A 16,721-nucleotide genomic window follows, 5' to 3' on the forward strand; every position below is an offset into this window, starting at 1 on the left:
ACATCAAAATAGACAGAGGGCTGCGATCAGATGGGAATAGTAACAGTAAAAGCGCTAGCCGAGCAGGAGCGCCACTCTGTGTCGGAGTTCTGAGGTTTTCACTGAACAATGTAACCATGTCCAGGAGCTTCCCGGGCTCGTGGGGTGCGCTCTGAGAAGAGCTTGAGCCTCCTTCCGCCTCCTCACCCTCCTCACCCTTCTCACCCTCACTGCTCCTCCAAACCCACTCTGATGGGCTAGTTCTCCCCTGCCCTCTTGGATGAAATCCCAGGCATGGCCTGCTCCAGCCACGCTCAGGCAGTAGGAAGTCCTCCAGGCGTGGATTACACAAGTGCATGCATTTGTCAAAACTCCGGGAATGCACACTTAAGATTTCTGCATTTCAGCCTAAGTCGATTTTTTTTTTAATTTTTTTTTTTTTAATTCATGTGACAGAGAGAGAGAGAGGGAACATGAGCAGGGGAGAGAGGCGGAGGGAGAGGGAGAAGCAGACTCCTCGCTGAGCCAGGAGCCTGATATGGGGCTCGATCCCAGGACCCTGAGATCATGCCCTGAGCTGAAGGCAGACGCTTAACCATCTGAGCCACCCAGGCGCCCCAACCTAAGTCGATTTTTAAAAAGATTTTATTTATTTAGAGTGAGGGGGCAGAGGGAGAGAGAATCCCAAGCACACTCCCCGCTGAGCACAGAGCCCACCTCAGGGCTCGATCCCACGACCCTGAGATGACGACCTGAGCCGAAATTAAGAGTCGGGACACTTAACCGACTGAGCCACCCAGGTGCCCCTCAACCTAAGTACATTTTACCTCAAAAGGAAAACTGCCAACAAATACCGGGCCATGCTTCATGATATGCACACCGCAGTGTTTAGGGGAAGGTACACTGACGTTTGGAGTTCACCTTGAAATGCACTGGAAGGCAAGGTAGCTGGAGAGCCCGCACTTTCCGCCTGAGGTTAAAATGGACCCCCTTGCCGTCACCCCAAGTGCAGGCGGATCTGGGTCTGCAGTGCGGGCTCCAGCCCACCTGCATCCCAACCTGCTCACCCACTTCCTGGAAGAGGAAATGGGGAGTAGGTGCACATGGGTCAGAGAGGGGGGCTGGAGCCGGTCTCCCTTTCCAGGCAAAAATAACTCCGTCTATATTCTCAGCAAACGTCTCAGGCTCGCCGCAGTCCAAGACTCCCTCCCGACCAAGGATGACCTTTCCTGACCTTGCCTGTGGCCCTCTCCGGAGCTGCGTGGACCAGGGTCGGGGCACTGCCCTGGGGGGTGGCCCAGCCACGGGGCCAGGCCGGAGGCCTCTCCCTCGCCTCCCCCGAATGTGGTCTGCTCTTTGCAGCAGAAGCCCGGGATTCTCCGGGGGCTCCGGTTCTCTCAGCTGGCACCGCGTGTGTGGGGCCTCACCCCCCGACCCCTGCTCGGGGGCTCGAGCACGTGACGCAGCCTGGCCAATCAGAGGTTCTCACTCCCTCAGCCCCCGGCCTGGTTGGCGGATGCTGGGAGGACCAGGACAGGTGCTCTGGGCCGCAGAGGGCGGTCCAGCGCGCAAGGTAGAACCTGTCACCCAGGACTCCCAGCCGAGAGCAGAGACAGTCCAGACCCCGAAGGGCACTGTTCCAGCTCCGGAGGCAGCCGCGCTTTGACGTAGGCATGACCCCTGGACTTCTTAGTAACAGGACTCCATATTCTCCACATGCTGTCAACTCTGCCGCGCCAGGCCCGTGCCCACCATCGCTGCCTCAGCTGGGCCTTAGTCCGCCTGGCTTAATGCAAAAGCCTCTCCTCCCCCCATCCATCTCCCACTTGTCAGAATGAACGTTCCAAAACAGCAATTTGATTCGGTCAAGGCCCCGCTTACGATCCTTCAGTGGCTCCCTTGTGCCCACCAAGATACCCCCACACTCCTGAGCGCCCCATGCCAGGCCCTGATAACCTGCTCCCTGCTGGCCTCATTTCACTGCCTCCTGGCCTCCCACCACACAGTCTGACCCTGGGAAACCACTCGCAGGCCCCCCTCCCCCCGCCCCCCGGGCCCCTTCCCCAGCATCCAAATAGTGCCAAGGCTTTGTATCTTCCTTCCTTCTGCTGGACCATCCTTCTCCTGCTTCCCCACCTGACACGCTGGGACTCGCCCCTTAGCACCCAGCAGGAGCGGCGCTTTCTCTGGGTGGTCTCTCCCCACGGGGCAGGTGCCCCCTTCCTCAGCATCTGTCTCGCACTTCTCACGGGGCATAGCTTCTCCCGCCCCCCGTGGTTACGCAGCTCTCCTTCCCATGAGATGCTGGCCCCTCCAGGGTGAGGGTTATGTCTTAGGTTTGCCCAGGACGGTTTTGGCTTTGGTGTGAGGTGTCCGTGGGTTGAATGGCACCCTTTCCACTCTCAAAAACGTCCCGGTTTGGAGGATGAATTATCTGTTCACCCCACTTATTCAGTGTCTGCACAGAGCGAGCGCTAGGAGGGTAGTTTTCACGTGAAAGCGCCAATAAGCCATCCTTCCTCGGGCTCATTTTCTTCCACCAAATAAACAGCTGAAGCGGACGACTTCGAAGCCCTCTACCACTTACAGTGAGTCAAATAAAGTCGATAATCCAAAAGGCTAAAACCAGCAGGTCTGAGTTAGCCTCCCCTTGAAAAGGACCCTCCACGCAGAATTCCACATTGCAACCTGCTCACGCCTGGATCAACCACCTTAGCAACCGTCACCGGCTGGGACTCTGGCTATTGGCGCCATAAATACAGCAGATCCCACTGAAGACAGTTCCCTTAGTCCGCCCAGCTGGTGGCTGTAGGATCTCCTAGCAGAGGAAGACCAATTTTCATCTGCTCACACCAGTAGCATCCTTATGGCTCAGAGGTATGTCCTGAGTTCCCCCCGCCCTCCCCGAGGGCAGGAGAGCCTCTGCAAAATAACACGGCGCCTCGATTAACCCTGGGCTGCCCGAAACCCTCCACCATTAATACGCGAGTAACAAATGACCGCGGCCACATTTCATGCTGGAGGAGCAGAATGTACCCATCAGTACGTGCAAAACCATTGTAAGAAACGGACAACGAATACTGCTGCATCTTGATCCTTCAACTGTAAAACTCGGTTTTTTATATTTACCCACATCTGACTGCCCAAATTTGGTGCGGTTAAAGTTTTAGATCAGCCACAGTTGAACAATTTAAATATTCCACCATGAGGAAACAACACTAAATGGCTTAAAATAACCTTGGTCACTTATTAAGTGATCCCTAAACTAACAGCCTCTGAATTTTTTTTTAAACATTAGATGCCTCGGCATTTTTTTTTTTTTTTTAACAATTGGGTATCAGTGGAACAGGAATGGTTTTAATAAAACATATTTGGTTTTAATAAAATTGCAGGGGCCCCTGGGTGGCTCAGTCGGTTAAGCGTCTGCCTTCAGCTCAGGTCATGATCCCAGGGTCGTGGGATTGAGCCCAGAGTTGGGCTTCCTGCTTACAGGGAGTCTGCTTCTCTCTCACTCTCTCTCTCTCCCTCTGCCTGTCCCCACCGCTCATTCTCTCTCTCAAATAAATAAATAAAATCTTTAAAAAAAATTGCAGAAGGGGCACCTGGGTGGCTCAGTTGGTTAAGCAACTGCCTTCGGCTCAGGTCATGATCCTGGAGTCCCTGGATCGAGTCCCGCATCGGGCTCCCTGCTCAGCCAGGGAGTCTGCTTCTCACTCTGACCCTCCCCCCCTCTCATGTGCTCTCTCTCATTCTCTCTCTCTCAAATAAGTAAATAAAAATCTTTTAAAAAAATTGCAGAAGGTGGTATTTACAAGAAATGAAATTTCCCTGATGGTAAAAAAAAAAAAAAAAGGCTTATTTGCATACCTGTACACTTCTGCCTCCCATGAGGCACCAAACAAAAATAAATTTTCCAATACATTTAATGTCAACTCTCTACAGTGCTGTTCTCATGACCCAAGACAAACTTCCCCTGAGGACATTAAAAATAAATATTACCCTTGCCTTTCCCACTATTGCTTAGAAAAGATATTCAATCATCATCTCATAGATTAAATCTCTGTTGTCTCACTAACCTAGTTTAAAATAATTCCACAATTCTTCACAATTTGAGATTTGCCAGGAAAAAATGAACAAACCAAAACCTTAACGATATACATATTTTTTTAAAAGGTCAGGTTTAGCCTCTTTGGAGAACAGTTGGGCAGCAACCAGTAAAATTGAATATGCAAACACCATACATGACCTGACAAACCCACCTCAGCATACAGACCCAGGAACAGTGCCTTTTGAACTTTTTGGTCCCAGTTCTCCATTACACTCTTAGAAATGAGGCCACCGAAGAGATTTTTGTTTATGCAGAAACTACTGCTATTTACCTTATTGGGGATTAAAACTGAGAAAGATTCAAAATATTTATTAATTCACTTAGAATAACAGTAAATCCAGTCATGTTGATATAAATAACATTTTTATGAAAATAGCTATTTTTTTCAAACAAAAACAATTAGTGAGAAGAGTCTCATGGTGTTACATTTTTGTGAATCTCTTTGATGTCCGGCCTAATAGAAAACATTCTCATATCTGCTTCTGCAGTCAATCTATTGCAACACCAATGTCTCGTCACCTTGGGAAGGCTCCACTGTACATTCATGAGAGGGTAAGCACGAGTAAGGGCAAACAACATCTTAGTATTATTATGAAACTTGTTTTGCTTTCATGGTCCAGACCACACTTTGAGAACCACTGCCCTAAAGAAACTCAAGTACATATCGAAAGATGTTCTTTGGGGGCGCCTGAGTGGCTCCGTCGTTAAGCGTCTGCCTTCGGCTCAGGTCGTGATCCCAGGGTCCTGGGATCGAGCCTCACATCGGGCTCCTGCTCAGCGGGGAGTCTGCTTCTCCCTCTCACTTCTGCTCATGTTGCTCTCTTTCAAATAAATAAATAAAATCTTAAAAAAAAAAACAACTGGAATCTCTGTGTCTTTCCATCTGCAGGGGAACACAAGATCCATGGGGGCTGCAGTCCTGAGGCTTTACTCACCACTGTATTTCCAGTGACTTAGAAAGTGTGGGCATGTTGTGGGCGTTCAATAAATATTTGTGGAAGTGGGGAAGGAAGTGAGAGAGGCAGCGAGGGAGAAAGAAAGGGAGGAAGTATGATACTGTTCTGCAACTCGCTTTAAAGTTTAACTTGATTTTGTGGACATTTTTTTCCCACAAGGTAGACTTTTAGGCCACAGGGTAAGAAGGGCCCAAAGTCATATGATTCTTCTATAACTGGTAAGCTTATTTTCAATCGTCTAAAAATAAAGGTATAATTAAGATGTGTAGATCTGTGAAATCACCCCCTGCAGCAAACCACTGCCACCTAGTGGTCCAGACATTCCGGGCAAAATGGGCTCCGCTGTTAAAAAATATCTGAATATTTTGGGGCGCCTGGGTGGCTCAGTCGTTAAGCGTCTGCCTTCGGCTCAGGTCGTGATCCCAGGGTCCTGGGATCGAGCCCCGCATCGGCCTCCCTGCTCGGCGGGAAGACTGCTTCTCCCTCTGCCACTCCCCCTGCTTGTGTTCCCTCTCTCGCTGTGTCTCTCTCTTCAAATAAATAAAATCTTTAAAAAAAAAAAAATCTGAATATTTTGCCCCTATTTGATGTGGGGGTTATTCTGTAATTCAGACAGAAAACTGAGCCATTCCTTAAAGGCCTTTCTAGAAACAACATAACCATTGTTACCCCTGTAATCTGATGTACACTGGAGGAATTTTTTTTAATTAACATAATGTATTACTTGTTTCCGGGGTACAGGTCTGTGATTCATCAGTCTTACACAATACCCAGAGCTCATTACAACGCATACCCTCCCCAATGTCCATCACCCAGCCACCCCATCCCCCCAACCCCCTCCCCTCCAGCAACCCTCAGTTTGTTTCTTGTGGTTAAGAGTCTCTTTATGGTTTGTCTCCCTCTCTGGTTTCATCTTGTTTCATTTTTTCCTCTCTTCCCCTATGGTCCTCTGCCTTGTTTCTTTAAATTCCACATATCAGTGAGATCATACGATAATTATTTTTCTCTGATTGACTTATTTTGCTCAGCATAATACCCTCTAGTTCCACCCACATCATTGCAAATGGCAAGATTTCATTTTTTGATGGCTGCATAATATTCCATTGTGTATCTATACCACATCTTCTTTATCCATTCATCTGTTGATGGACATCTAGGCTCTTTCCACAGTTTGGCTATTGTGGACTGTTGGAGGATTTTCTGAAGATAGTTTAGGTAAATTTGTTAGCATTTCTCAGACCAAATGGCAAAACCCATGATTAAAATAAGTGAATAGATTATTTTCTTCATTTAAAGATCTTTTTGCTGATTTTGCCTGATCTCTGATTCACATAGCGAGAGATTTTTAAAGCTGCATGCAGAAAAAAGAGCAATGCCTAGGAACTGCTCAAAAATGCTTGCTGCTCATACGCATCCAGGGGCCCAGGAAGTATTGTGGAAGGAAGGTGGGAAGGAAGGAGAGAAGATGGGTGCCTTCCATTTCTATGATCCTAGAACATTAGGAGCCACAGTGAATCATGAAGATTTCAAAGGCAACCTAAAATCACTGCACCAAAATGAAAGGATTCAAGTGTTCTTAGCCTTCATCAGCAAGGAGACATTCCCGCCCTAAAGATGATTGCTGGGGGGGGGGGGTGTCCTTTTTTTTTTTTTAAATATTCATTATCTAAGTCTCCACAGTTATGAGTCTGGGTAGAAAAAAAAAATCATCAAAATGTGAAAATGTTTACCCATCAGCTAACTTCCAGTTAGTCCCCTTGCAAAAATTCCTCCCCACTTAATAATTATTCACGTCTACCTCCACCTGTCACGTTAGCAGCTTGTCTCCCAGGTGATGAAAACATCGTATGATCAAGTGAAAATACTGTCAACGACAATTTATCACAAAGTAAAGGGCCATCTCTTCCAACAAAAGAAATCCATCGCCAAGTCCATAAACGTGATGGAAATTGCTTGAATCACAAAGGAAAGCTGTTGATGGACAGACGAGAATATGATGGAGCAAATGATGCTTCCTGTTCTGCTTATCTATTACTGCATGACGAGTCACCCCCAAATTTACCAGCTGAAAACAGCAATCATTTCGCTATCCCCCAGCTTCTGCAATCAGGAATTCGCAGGGGGCTGGGCTGGGCAGTGTGGGTTCGGTCTCAGGCGGTGGTCGCAGTGGGATGGGGGCCCCCTCTCCTCACGCCCAGGTCCCCACCCAGGTGAACCCGACAGGTGTCAGATGCCCTTAGGATGAAGCCAAAGAGCCTGCAAGTCCTGGCAGCCCGCACACGCTCCCGGCCCGCCACCCACCCACACTGGCCCAGGGTGGACATCGCTACTTTCCCTATCCCAAGAGCTGTCTCCTTTTTGCAAACCCAACACCTGTTTTCTCTTGCCATCACCTGAGAGGTCTCCTAGCAACGCAGCTCCCTTCTGCATCCCCACGGGCATCCAAGTGGGCCAATCAGAGTACCCCATCCGCTGGATACAGGGATTGCCCGGGGTTGGACAGGGGACCCACGCAGAGCCAATCAGAGTCCTTTTCCTGTAATTGGACTTTCTGGGGTGTCTGTCCTGATCAGATGGGGGCCCCCAAATGTGGGGCAACCCCCTCCCCCATGGAGCCTGTGCTGCAGGTGGAGTTAGGAATCCACCTGAGGCAGAACAAAGGCAATCGAAGTTCACTGACTACACTGAAAGGGAGCGCGGGCAGGGCAGCAGAAGAGAGACGGTCTGCAAGGAGGCCGGTGGGGGCTGTTTATTTAAAGGGGGAAGGTGAGCAGGTATGGGGATGTATGAAATTCTCCCTTTTTTGGTAACTGTGCCTGGTTGTAAGTAGCCCATCGGTCAGTTAGGGCCTATGGATATTTTGAGTGGGTCGCCTGATGGGCCTGTGTTCAGCCAGGGGTCACTGTGGGCCCTTCTGCGTTCCATTGCTCAAGGCTGTTGGCCTGAAGGTGGTCTCTGCATTCCCCCCTGACAGATTGACAAGAACAAATCTTTGGCATTTGGGCAGAGGTCTCATCTTCAGTAGCTTCTTCCTGCTAAATGAGGGGTGTAGAGATGTCCCTACTGATCTTCAGTCCATCTGGGGTCCTATGCAGTCATAGACCAGAACATGGTATTATATTAATGGGCTGATAAGCCATTTGGGTGAAATTCCTTGGTGGTCAGGTCCATGGGTCTGGGGAGGAGACCCTCCCATGATTGCATGGGCTGCAATCGCTGTTGAACCACCATTTGCATACAGAATTGTTGGATTCTAGAAGAGACGAGTTTAACAAAGAGATTAGAGAGAAGGGGACCGATAATTAGGAGTAGGACTATTGAGGCCAGGGGTCCTAAAGGGAAGAAGCCAGGAGAGCCATGAACGGATTTCTTTCCAGGAAAACCATCCTTGTGTTGCATGGTCTGGAAGGAGGAAGCCGAAAGGGGACAATGAGAAAGACATACCTTGGCCCCGAAAGGGGTGATGATTGTATTGTGACAGCAGAACATTAAGGGAGAGGGAACAGCTCCTGGTAAATTAGGATTTCTGACAAAGTAAATTTGGAGAGGTCACCCTGAAGGAAAAGGTCGAGAACGCAGTCTTGGAATTGGGAAGGAGCAGTCATGAGAGTTTGGGGAAGAAAATATTCAGGGAGTTTTTCTGATATAGAATGCTCAAATGTGAGAGGACAGGGACTGGCAATGGGCCAGATTCGTGGTCCTCTAGGCCCCTGGGTCTGCATCACCCGAGTCTCATTTGAATAACACGTGTAGATCTCCAACCGGCTTGCAGCTGTACTTGGTGGAGGGCTCCTCATCTGGGGCCAGAGAGGTCTTGATTCTGGAAAGATGGATTCACAGGGATAAGCCCATTTTACCGCTGTTGGAGTGGTCCAGAGAACTTAATAGGGCCCGGTCCAGACAGGTTCAAGTGGCTTTCGGTCCTGCAAAGACTCTTGAGGTATACCCAATCCCCACCATTTTGGATGTATGTTACCTGAGAACAAGCGGTCAGGTTTTGGACTGTACTGGTTTGGGTGGTCAGTAGTGGTGGAGACAGTTTGCCCAAGGGATATGAAATACTGTAGAATTCGAAGAACAAAAAGAAAAATAAGCCCAACTAAGAGTCCTTTGATAGTTGACAAAATCTTCTTCTACTCCAGGAGTTTAACCAATCATTACAGGGAAGAGAGTGATGGGTTTAAAGTGCCAATGTGACTATTCATGTTAGTTAGAAACCCTGTCACATTCCCGTGGTAATCTGGAGTATATACATAACCCTCTGTTTTTATAAAGCATAGGTTCCTCCTTGAGCTGAGGTCAGGATATCACGGGCCAGATATTCGGTTTTGGAGGGCCAGCTTTTGAATTTGTGGGTGACTTTGAGATGGGTTTTGTTAAAGGTGGCTGTTGTATGCTTGGCTAGAACCTCTATTTGCAATTTTACATCAATAAAAGTGGCTCCTAGGACAAATATGGCAAAGGGATAAAGCCATCAAGAAGCTCTTTTTGTTTGATGTTTAGCCCTAATAATATCCTAATTACAAGGAATCACTGGCAAGTGGGAGAAGACTTTTCTGGAGAGATATGGGCATCCCCAGGTGCACTGGCCAATCCAATCATGAAGACAGCAGGGTCATCCCTTATTTCCACAAATCCATAGTTAACTCCATAGAGTGGGGTGTGCTCTGGCTTGTAAGGAACAACTTTCTCATCCCGGCCACAGAGAATTGGTCAAGTTGCTACTTGAGTTATACAATTGTTGGAGAACCGTCCCATTCTCCAGCTGTTCAAGTAATCCTATGCCCATGGGGTCCTGTTATCCCTACAGAACAACAAGCATGAAGATGGTTTATACATGAGCTCCTGTGGCAATTTCTCTGAAGTTTACCTCAAGGTGCCTAGCTTCAGCAAACAACAAACATTCCAAGACAATTGGAACTGGAATTTAACATCTGCAAAGGTGTGTTACTGAAACATAATTTTTCTCTCTAAAATCACCATTATTTTCAGAGATAGCTAAATCAAGACTAATCTGTTCAAAAAACAAGTCCAATTTTAACAAACTTGGCCTAATTACTTACATAAGCTCAGCAAGAACAGTGATTGGCCATATAGAGCTTCTAAAATTTGCTTTGCTGGAATTTTTCATAAAGAATCTTGATTGAGGGGCGCCTGGGTGGCTCAGTTGTTAAGCGTCTGCCTTCGGCTCAGGTCGTGGTCCCAGGGTCCTGGGATCAAGCCCCGCGTCGGGCTCCCTGCTCTGCGGGAAGCCTGCTTCTCCCTCTCCCACCCCCCTAATTGTGTTCCCTCTCTTGGTGTGTCTCTCTCTGTCAAATAAAATCTTTAAAAAAAAAAAATGTTGATTGAACTTTTAGTAGCCTCTCTAGGCCAGAAGCCAAGCCAAGTACCTGCCATACCTGTAGATTTGGGCGAATTCCTTTTTATGAGGTCCCCCAAATATCCCAAGGTTCCTGCACCTGCCAGGAAGTGACATTCTTGACTCACCTGGTGAGGCTGCTGGGAACTCTGTAAGCAAGGTAGGAGGCCAACATTCCCAAGGGGTTTTATGGCTCCAGGTTTCATAAAGTCAACCTTAGTTCCTTAAAGCTGTTTGGTCATATCTGAGTCTATGCATGCCTCTCTCAAATATGACATTCCAGTCAAAGCCTTGGTAAAATAACCAATGTTTCCAATGTCCTGTTACAAGGAGAACAGATTTTTTAAAAAAGATTTTATCTATTTATTTGAAAGAGAGAGAGAGCATGAAGAGAGGGAGGGGGAGAGACAGAGTCCCCGCTGAGCAGGGAGCCCCATGAGGGACTCGATCCCAGGACCCTGGGATTATAACCTGAGCCAAAGGCAGACGCATAACCAACTGAGCCACCCAGGCGCCCTCAGGAGAACAGATTCTTATTGAACTTACGCAAACAACTATGAAAGAACACTCACTGAGACCTTTTGAATTTCAGAGGGTTCAGGTAAAGAGAAAAGTCAAACACGTCAACTCATTCACAAATGAATACTTTATTACATTTCTGTAAGTCATAGCTATCTTTTTTTAAATTTTTTTTTTAAAGATTTTATTTATTTATTTGACAGAGAGAGACACAGCGAGAGAGGGAACACAAGCAGGGGGAGTGGGAGAGGGAGAAGCAGGCTTCCCGCGGAGCAGGGAGCCCGATGTGGGGCTCAATCCCAGGACCCTGGGACCATGACCTGAGCCGAAGGCAGACGCTTAACGACTGAGCCACCCAGGCGCCCAGTCATAGCTATCTTAAGAGAAAGTTTTCTTAGTCTGAGAGAGCCAGCAATGTCTTAAGCAAGAGTCACAAAAGTACAATCATCTTCCTCAATTTATTTAGTCCCATGTTACTAATTCTTATTCAGTTTGAATGCAACCTTTTAGTTAGTTTTGGAAATTCTTACCTATTTTAATTTTATGACTTTTAAAAGATTTACTTATGTATCTATTTATTTGAGAGAGAACACTTGCGCATGGGCATGGGGGGCAGAAAATGAGAATCTTTTTTTAAAGATTTTATTTATTTATTTATTTATTTGAGAAACAGAGCACAAGTCGGGCGGGGGAGAGACAGAGGGAGAAGGAGACTCCCGGCTGAGCAGGGAGCCCGATGTGGGGCTCGATCCCAGGACCCTGGGATCATGACCTGAGCAGAAGGCAGACGCTTAACTGACTGAGCCAGCCAGGAGCCCAGAGAGAGAGAATCTTAAGCAGACTCCATGCTGAGCGCAGAGCAGGACGCGGGGCTCAATCTCACGACCCTGAGATCACCAGCTAAGCTGAAACCACGAGTCAGATGCTTAACCGACTGCACCACCCAGGCGCCCCTAATTTTATGAGTTCAAGGATATCAAAATTTTTTTTGTCAAAAAAGTCCTTTTCATGAATCTCCTTGAGGATGAAACATTTTGCAAGTGACGAGACTGTAATTCAGTTATGTTTGTGACACAGAACACTTCAATAATCAGAATATCAAGTGATGACCTTGTACCAGAACACTACATACCAATAAACAAGCCTAATTAGTCAAAGAGACTTCATTTACAGTTCAAATCTCGGGAAAATTTGCTAAAACCTTAGAAAGTTTTAAAGCACATGCCTAAATAGGATTACAGCTCAATAAAGATCTAATAAAGACAAAACATAGAAACTTCGGTTTTCTGGGCAAAGAGAAAAGAGCTTTGTTTACATTTCCTTATCAAGAGCAAACCAACAATCCAAGAAAACTTTGTCTTTCTAACAGAGAGAAAGCAGAATTTTAATCTTATTCCAGTGTACTTTTAAACTCTATTCATTTCAATCTTAGTCCATCCTGACCATACATAAATTCCTTTCCAAAGTTTTCCCATCATGAACCTTCTACAAATTTCTTTTGCATTCAGATTTTGTCCCAAGCCATTTCTCTCCAAACAACCAGTCTCATTTAGGACAAAATCACCTTCTTTTACCTTCAACAAAAACGTATTCCCATTCCTTCTATCTTTCTTACAGATCTTCTACTTTTCTACATACAGAGTTGTTGCTCTTATTTCCATCAGTCTTAATTACATTCAGCAGAATTTTAACTCTAAGAAACCTGAGTCTCCAGTGGAAACTTAGTAACCAACCATCAATTGTTACACCAGAATTCTTTAGATGGCAAATTCATGAATAAATTAAGCACAAAGCATGTTTCCCAACACTCAGACATCCTGTTTCTCTGCATTAAGAAGCCAAAAGTACAAACCTACGATCAGTCGTCAATGTGTTAGCACTCCATCCTATTTGGAAAAGACCTAGAGGTCCAACAAATTCAATCCCAATTTATCATTCAAACTTTCAAGTTTTGGGTTACCAAAGACCTTGAAAGGTATCTTAACAATTACCCATGAGAACTATGAGACCAACCAAATTCACCATCATTTTAAGTCATCTTTTTGCCGACAAATTGCAACGGAGATCACAAGCTTATTTGACCGTCAGTAAACCTTGGTAGAATAAAAAGTTTCACGCTTAATGCTGATAACTCTAAAGACATGTTTTAATTAAACCAACAAACTTAAATTAGTTCAGATATCAAATCACCTTTCACCTGGGTTCGCCTAACAGTCAATCAATTTGTTCCCCATTGTCAGTTTTCACCTGGGACCCCGCTGGGGCAGTCTGAAGTGGGCGGTGCAAATATGAGGGGGTGCTCTTCACCCTTGACTATGGGGGGGGAGGGGAAGGAGCCAATGGTGCTGGAGGCACAGAGGTGGTCTAGGAAGTCAGTTATGCAGGCCGCACCCGAGGTGGTGCAGAGACAGGAGGAGAGGCAGAAGAGGCAAGGTGCCCCCAGAGGGCAGAGAACGAGGACTCCTGGTTTTAAGCCTCATCAGCTCGAATGAAGGAGCAGACGCCATGTTCTCCTGCCAACAAGAGGGAGTAGGCAGTCCGTGTTGGGCCAGAATCGATGGGGAACTTCCCCAAAACACAAGGAGTTTCAGCAGCTGCTTGGGAATATTCTTTAAAGCCTCGGACCCAAGGTAGACAAGCCACTGTGGCTCAACAATCATAGCCATGAACCCGGGAAATGAATGAGGGAGAAGCCCCCACAACCATGAGAAGGAGGAACAGTGAATCAGCCAGCATCCAGGATGTCAGGAGGGGGGTTACTTAGACTGGTTGATGACCGCACACATTCTGCAAGGGGCTCCTAGGTCCGGGTCCTGATTTGGGGCCATGACACCAAGCAAGACACCTATGGGACAGTGGACCACAGGGAGACGTTCCAGCAAAGGTCCAGCTGGAGAACAGCGTTGGAAGACAGCCCCAAGGGAGGGCCGTGCCTCCTAATCTGGGAGTTTGTAGGAGGCCAGGAAACACAAAAAGGGGAGATGTTTTTCCTCAAGCCTCAAGGAGGCCAGGAAACACAAAAAGGGGAGACGTTTTTCCTCCCCTTGAGGGTCAGATTTGTTCCAGCTTTGATGGACACAGCCTAAGAGTGAGTTGGAAGGAAGAGAGGGGTGTCCGTAGGGGAAAGACTGGCCGCCGATCCCCAGTGGGGAGCCTGCCACAGGGAATGGAGCTCGGACTCATGGTCGTGATTTCAGCCAGGGCGTCCTGCTGCCCTGAAAAAGGACCAGACCTATCCGAGAGGACAGACTCTTGGGGCGTCCCATCACCCAGAGGGGTCATGCAAATACAGGGAGACTCTTTGGGGTGTCCCACCGCACCAGGGGTCCCACCAAGAAGAGGGCTGCAGCTAATGGCAAGGCGCTTCCCGTGGGGGTGTCCCCCCAGCAGCGAGACCCACCAGGTGGGAAAGGGGAGGCAAGGACTCACCGCTCAGCCGTGTGGGAACAGTTGGCCTGCAGACCAGGATGGTGGCTGGAGCCCGTGACGCGGGACTCTAGGAGCAGACCTCCAGTCAGAGTCAGAAAGCAGAGGGAAGGGGCCCTTCGTGCTCTCGGCGTGGCCAGTCCAATCGCCCTAGGGAGCCGCCCTGGCCCAGGCCTTCAGTCCTTTGAGGGGCCACTAGGGTTAGACTCCCGAAGCACCGAGAAGAGCAACCAGAGGGAGGGAAGGGTCCCTCCGAAGGGAAAAGGGGACATCCTTCAGCCTTCCGGGCAAGGGCAGTCTGGCTGGTTCCCCCTGGGGCTTCGGAGCCTCACTGAGGAGCAACCGAGGCTGGAGACCAACAGTTCCCCAAGGAGGACTAGAGTCCCAGACAGGCAAAAGCTCCATGTGCTGGGTTCCCCCAAATGTACGGGAACCACAAAGTCTTTGGACAGGCCACTAAATATGGTGCCTAAATGGAGTGTCTCTTGATTGGATGGGGGCCCCCATAGGTGGGGCGAGGATCAGGTGGAAGCCTGATCCTCAGGCAGGAAATGAATTCACCTGAGGCAGAACACAGGTGACAGAAGTTCATTGACTACCCCGCAAGGGAGCGTGGGCAGGACAGCAGAGGAGAGACGGTCTTCGAGGAGGCGGCGGCTGGGGGCTGTTTTTAAAGGGGGAAGGTGAGCAGGTACGGGGATGTATGGAATTCTCCCCTTTTTGGTAACTGTACCTGGCTGTAAGTAGCCTATCGGTCAGTTAGGGCCTGTGGCTATTTTGAGGTGGGTCCCCCGATGGGTCTGCATCCAGCCAGGGGGTCACTGGGGGCCTTTCTGCCTGTTGGCCTGAAGGCAGCCTCTACACTCTCCTGTTCCAGGAGCCGAGTTGTGTCGAGTCAGAGATGGGCTTGTTCCTTCATTGTCCTTCGTGTGCCTGGCTCTTTCGAGAAAGCCCAGTTGCAGGGAGACTTCAGAGTCCGTCTTGTGTAGGTCAGATCCTCTTTTCTAAAGTCTTAGGGCACTGTGCGCGGTCCACAGCTCCCATGACAGTTCTCACTTTAGAGGCATTGGTGGAAGTGAATCTCGTCCATGGGACTCTAAGTTCCACGAGAGGGCCTTGGGTTCAGCTCCACATTCATCGCATCCCAGTGCCTGGCAGAGTAGGCACTCCATAGATATTCGCGGCACAAATGAATCACAGGATGAACCCACGCTGCTGAGAGGAGAAGAGTTCCTCGTGGAAGAAGGAGGTGGGGGAGGGGAGGGGGACGACGGGCGGGGGAGGGGGGCAGAAGGGACTAAACCACTCCTCACAGGACTATATGTCTCATAAAGTTTGGTAGCTCCTGTCCTTCCCGCCACCGTCCATTTTCATTTTCTGCCTTAAGCAGATCTTGGTTCTTAAAACAGAACAAACACACACACACACACACACACACACAAATCAAACAAAACCCCTTTATTTTGTTAATTTAAAAATAAGAACCATGAGAGTATATTCATGGTCACAATTTTGTGAAAAGAAAGAGTAAATGGAGAGAGGACTAGCCCTACCAGACTCTAAAACGTACTTAAAAGCTCACAATAGGGGCGCCTGGGTGGAACAGTCGTTGAGCGTCTGCCTTTGTCTCAGGTCATGATCCCGGGGTCCTGGGATCGAGTCCTGCATCGGGCTCCCTGCTCTGCTTCCCCCGCTCCCTCTGCCTCCCGCTCCCCCTGCTTGTGCTCTCTCTCTGTCAAATAAATAAAATCTTAAAAAAAAACCTTTAAGAAAGTAAAAGCTCACAATAACAGTTTGTTATCAAAGAAGATATAGATAAGTGGAGAAGCACACCCCAGATACATGACCAAATACATGTGCGGCCGAGTCAGTGATAAAGGCAGCATTTACAACCAGCGAGGAAAAGGGGGACGACCCATCAGTGGGGCGCAGAGAGGTTAGCCAACTTGCCAAAGTCACACAGCCCCCAAGTGGTAGGAGAGTGATTCCGTCTGAGAGTCTGGACTTCTCACTTCGGAACCTGCCCTCTTAAACGTTACGCCAGCTGTCCTCGGGTACCTGTCACCAAGCCTTGGACGGGGCATTGCAAATAGAAATGGCGAAAAGAAGGCATCCACGAAGGAGACCACTAGGCTTGCGGGGGCGGGGGAGGACTAAAGAAAACTGGAACAAAAATGTAAAACTGCTGGCTGAGGTCTCGCCCACCCGGACCCACGGGCCACGGCCCAGCCGCCGGCGGGTCCAGGACCCCGGACAACCGGCAGGTGCACCAGCCCGCGCCGCGCGGAGCCTCGCCGCAGTCGCCTCGCGCGAGACCCAGCGGCCGCCGCGGGCCCGGCCGAGTCTGCGCAGAGGAGACCCCCGAGGGGGGGGG

This window comes from Mirounga leonina, unplaced genomic scaffold (genome assembly GCF_011800145.1).
Source record: "Mirounga leonina isolate KUSES-001 unplaced genomic scaffold, KU_Mleo_1.0 Mir_488, whole genome shotgun sequence".
NCBI classification, from domain to species: Eukaryota; Metazoa; Chordata; class Mammalia; order Carnivora; family Phocidae; genus Mirounga; species Mirounga leonina.